Source organism: Solea senegalensis, linkage group LG3, assembly GCF_019176455.1.
Source record: "Solea senegalensis isolate Sse05_10M linkage group LG3, IFAPA_SoseM_1, whole genome shotgun sequence".
NCBI lineage: Eukaryota > Metazoa > Chordata > Actinopteri > Pleuronectiformes > Soleidae > Solea > Solea senegalensis.
The window spans coordinates 17,627,162-17,632,434 of record NC_058023.1 but is presented as its reverse complement, the minus strand read 5'-3'; the positions used below and the strand labels follow the sequence as shown (position 1 = coordinate 17,632,434).

General features: G+C 44.4%; 2 non-coding genes across 2 annotated transcripts; both read left to right on the top strand.

The window, feature by feature from the left end:
* The first annotated feature begins 1,167 nt into the window (after positions 1-1,167).
* Positions 1,168-1,240, top strand: trnav-aac. Its single transcript has one exon. It is a non-coding gene; the product is annotated as a tRNA-Val (tRNA).
* A 3,710-nt stretch (positions 1,241-4,950) lies between these two features.
* Positions 4,951-5,023, top strand: trnav-aac. The gene has a single exon. It is a non-coding gene; the product is annotated as a tRNA-Val (tRNA).
* Positions 5,024-5,273: the final 250 nt, after the last annotated feature.

The window sequence follows — 5,273 nt, the reverse complement described above, 5'->3', positions numbered from 1 at the left end:
CCGTATTTTAACCCTATTTTTTAAGTAAGTTATTTGGATTTCGTTTTTTAATACACACTCAACTGATACACCTAGATGAACTCACCTTTTTGCCATACAACTTTGAATAAAATATTTTTACCTAACTGTCCGTATCCTAAAACATGAACTATGGTGACTTTGAGGAAATATCACAAGACATTTTTTAGGAAAAATAAACAAATCAATTATTTAATTCAAGTTGTAAATGTAGTCGAACAAAACACTTCAACTGCACGTATAATTTCAAATTACATACAAACCCCTAAAGATTTTAGTAACTTTCATTAATAAACTCAAACACAACTCAGTGGGCCCACACTCACACACACAGCCGGCAAACAAAATAACCTCGTTACAGGCTGATATGGTGACTTCTGAGTGCGCGGAAATCCAACTACTCCGAATGATCCAGGAAAAGCAAAGGGAAAGTGTTACCTCCAATCCAAACAACGGCCGTTTACGCGGTCGGAGTCTAGCAGACGACACTACAGGTAGACTGAAGACAAACAGCTGAACAGAGATGGAGCCACCCTCACAGCCCGGGACGTTGTCCAACGATGACGAGTCTCTCTCTCACTCACTCACTCACTCACACACATGCACACACACTGCCAGCGTCCGATGCCGAATCCTTATGCTCCCGCGTTGAGACCACAAGGCACCGCCGATATCAGGAGCTGGTTTAGCTTCTCGCGGCTAAATACGTTCGCTCTGATAGCGAATGCTAACAACACGCTCAGTAGCTCAGTAGCTGGGCTAAGCTAAAACTGTGCAGCTTCGCCAGAAGTCCCGCATTGAAACTTCTCGAACTGTACTTCTGAACCAACAACAGTAGCTCCAATGTCCGGGTTCCGAGTGTCGAGCAGACAGTCTCTTAGACACTGAAAACTACACACTTAAAGTATTAAATCTATAAAAGGTCACATTTGCACCATGCATCTCCGTTGTGCCCTCACATCTCTCTCTCTCTCTCTCTCTCTCTCTCTGATGTCCTCATCAGATTGGTACAATTTAAACTTTACTTTGTCTACTCAGAAACATTAAGAATGGGTTTACATAAACCCGTATTAATGCTTACCTATTTTTATAGTTACACCTCTATGCAAATCAGTTTCTGTACTGTCATCAGTTTTAAACTGGTCAGCAGTTTCCGTAGTGTAGTGGTTATCACGTTCGCCTAACACGCGAAAGGTCCCCGGTTCGAGACCGGGCTGAAACATATGTTTACTTTCCTACAGTGAAAACAATTTGCATCCCTTCTATACATGCCCCCCATACACACACAAGCAGCCACACACACACACCCCTGCTCAACTCTCAATAAAACTGGACCATGTTGCACTAAACTGCACTTTGTAGTTTTATAAACTTTACTTTGCACACACTGTACTTTTATATTTTGTTGGGTTTTATATTTTGTTGTGTCTTAAGTCTTAAGTGTTAAGTCTCATTTAAATGTCAAGTCTTTTGTCGGGTCTTAATTAAGGGTTTAGCCTTTCGTTATGTCTATTTGAAGTCCTAAGTTATTTTTGCTATTGTATTGTGTACCTCATTGTGTCTCTGCAAACATTTCATTATGTCCTCATAATGACAATAAAAACTTCTTGAATCTTTAATCTTGAATAGGCTGATCTTTTGCGTTACCCGGCTCATCATAGGTAAGTCTCATCACTGGTTTTAATGATCTTTTTGGCCTAGTTGACTTTGGTGTCACATGTACATTAGAACAGCTCGACTGAGGTTGTGCATCTTCACTGGAGATGGGCTCTGGCTCAGAATCCGTCTTGAGAGCAACATCTTGACCATGATCTACAAGTGAGTCACCTCTCTCGGAGTGACGTCCATCTGAAGGACAGGTGGCTTCCAAGTGCTCTGATCCATCAGCACTGTGTCTTCCCCTCCCTTGAATGATCTTTTCCACAAACTTCCTGTAGGGTCTAGTCGGCCATTCACACTCCAGATCAGAAGAGTCCGTTGATGTATTTGGCTCCCTTGGTATAGTGTGATTTGTGATGCTTCTTTTGCATCTGTTGAAGGCACGACTTTGTGTAGCTGCTCTCTTTGGCACATCCTCGGTGTTGTCCAACACCAGGATCCTCACAAGATCTCCTGTAGGGAGGAGATTATCTCTATGCAAAGTTTTAAACTTTCCTTTCCCATCCACTGGCTTCACTCTGTAGAAGGGCAAGTTTGGCATCTTATCCACCACCACATAAGGAACATCATACCAGTGATTCTCCAATTTGTCTTTGCCCTTTAATCCAACATTCTTCAGCAATACTCGGTCACCAGGTTCTAGATTGTGAAAACGGAGCCTCTTGTCATAAGCTCTTTTGTTTTGCTGGTGCCTTTTATTAGAAGCCTCTGGAGCCAATTTGCCATTTGGACATGTCCCAAAACATACATCCAAGAAATAAATGTGGAAAAATATGGGGAATATCCCGTGCCATCGAACTTAGTGCTGTTATATGCATGTACCAGATGTACCACATGCTGACTCCATCGCCGCTTCTTTTCCTGGTTGAACCGCTCGGGTTGGGGATCACCCTGTGGGTTATACGGAGTGGTCCGTGACTTGTGTATGCCCAGTATCTTCAGCAGCTTTTAATGAGTCAAGACTCAAAGTCTCTGCCTTGATAGGAATGTATCCGGGATGGCAAGCCATAATGCACAAAAAACTTTTCTACTAAGACCTTCGCAACTGTGAGGGCTTTTTGGTTTTGTGTGGTAAAAGCCTGGGCATACCTTGTAAAATGGTTGGTTATGACAAGCACATTAGTCAATACAGACTAGGTCCATAGGCCCAGAACTTACAATTTGGTGTAAAGGTGCAGCCCTGTGACAGAGTTTTCCTGAGAACACACTCTCCACAGTTTCTCACATACTGCTCAACCTCAGTTGACATCTTTGGCCAGAAGAACGGCTCCTGATCATATCAGTAACTCTCTCGACTCCTAAATGGCCTAGGTCATCATGCATTGACTTAAGTACCACAGCCTTGAACTTAGCAGATCATGAGTCATGACCAGCTTCCCCATCTCTCTTGGCAGCAACTCAGGGTTGTCTGGCCACTTTCCACACTTCAAAGCTTGTATAGTAGTTTCTATCAAAGGATCTTGAACTTGGCCTGCCATTAAGTCCTGTCTGGACATTTGTTCCAGTGAGTTCAGCTGAAGATGTGTGGGGAATGCATACACATCAAGGATGCAATCAGGTGTCGCTCCAAGCTCTGCAGATGAGCCAAGCACGCAGATTCGCTGGCAAATTGACTTGACTCCAGCCTGAGAGATGCTCTGCCACTCCATTTCCTCTTCCCTTGGCTCCATGCGGGACAACAAATCAGAATCAATGTTATTTTTGCCAGGTCTATAGATGATGTCAAAATCATACACTGACAAATCTGACAACCACCGATGCCCTGTAGCGTTGAGCTTTGCTGATGAAAGGACATAAGTTAGAGGGTTGTTGTCAGTACGCACCGGCCTCAGCCCTTTCAGGTGTTCTTGATACAAAACAGCTCCAAGCCCCAAGAGGCTAGCATCCACGTGCAGCGTATGTGGTTTGCCAGGATCAGCAAAGGCTAAAACTGGAGCGTTTGTCAGACAGTCTTTTAACTTCTCATAGGCTTCAGTGCATGTGTCATAAGAATTGTTGAGATCCATAGGAAGGAGATCGGAGTCAGCTCAGTGTCCAAACAAGGGTTTAATCTTGTACAAGAGGAGCATTAACAAAGCAACACACAGGCCAGTTACAAAGTGAAGACTCCCTGTCTTCGAGGAAACACAAGGTATTTATCTGTCTCAATGGGTCAGCTATCACCCTGCCATAAGGTGCAGACCCCCGCCTCTGTGGGTTTGTTATCACCTTGCCCTGAGTCGCAGACCAATTGTCTCTATTCACAAGTTACCTCAAACAGTTCCTAAAACAATACATATGGTCACTGGTCCCAAGTTACATCGAACAGTTACATTAACAATACAAAGGGTCAATGGTCGCAGGTCACATCAAACGGTTGCATTGAACATATGTCTTCATGTATTACATGAGGTACATAATTCCCATAACAGCATTAACTTTCATTAATAAACTCAAACACAACTCAGTGGGCCCACACTCACACACACAGCCGGCAAACAAAATAACCTCGTTACAGGCCTGATATGGTGACTTCTGAGTGCGCGGAAATCCAACTACTCCGAATGATCCAGGAAAAGCAAAGGGAAAGTGTTACCTCCAATCCAAACAACGGCCGCGGTCGGAGTCTAGCAGACGACACTACAGGTAGACTGAAGACAAACAGCTGAACAGAGATGGAGCCACCCTCACAGCCCGGGACGTTGTCCAACGATGACGAGTCTCTCTCTCACTCACTCACTCACTCACACACACGCACACACACTGCCAGCGTCCGATGCCGAATCCTTATGCTCCCGCGTTGAGACCACAAGGCACCGCCGATATCAGGAGCTGGTTTAGCTTCTCGCGGCTAAATACGTTCGCTCTGATAGCGAATGCTAACAACACGCTCAGTAGCTCAGTAGCTGGGCTAAGCTAAAACTGTGCAGCTTCGCCAGAAGTCCCGCATTGAAACTTCTCGAACTGTACTTCTGAACCAACAACAGTAGCTCCAATGTCCGGGTTCCGAGTGTCGAGCAGACAGTCTCTTAGACACTGAAAACTACACACTTAAATTATTAAATCTATAAAAGGTCACATTTGCACCATGCATCTCCGTTGTGCCCTCACGTCTCTCTCTCTCTCTCTCTCTGATGTCCTCATCAGATTGGTAGAATTTAAACTTTACTGTGTCTACTCAGAAACATTAAGAATGGGTTTACATAAACCCGTATTAATGCTTACCTATTTTTATAGTTACACCTCTATGCAAATCAGTTTCTGTACTGTCATCAGTTTTCAAAGTGGTTAGCAGTTTCCGTAGTGTAGTGGTTATCACGTTCGCCTAACACGCGAAAGGTCCCCGGTTCGAGACCGGGCGGAAACATTATGTTTACTTTCCTACAGTGAAAACAATTTGCATCCCTTCTATACATGGGGGGTTCGGCTGGGGTGGTGTGGCTGCAGACTGTTGGGCAGAGGTCTCGAAGCATGCGAAGAAGGAGTTTAGCTCCTCCGCTAGTGCGATGCTCCAGCTCACTTCTGTGTTGGTCTGTCCTCTGAAGTTTATAATCTGCTGGATTTCCTGCAACATCTGTCGGGGGTTGCTGTTAGAGAGGTGGTTTTCAATCTTCTGT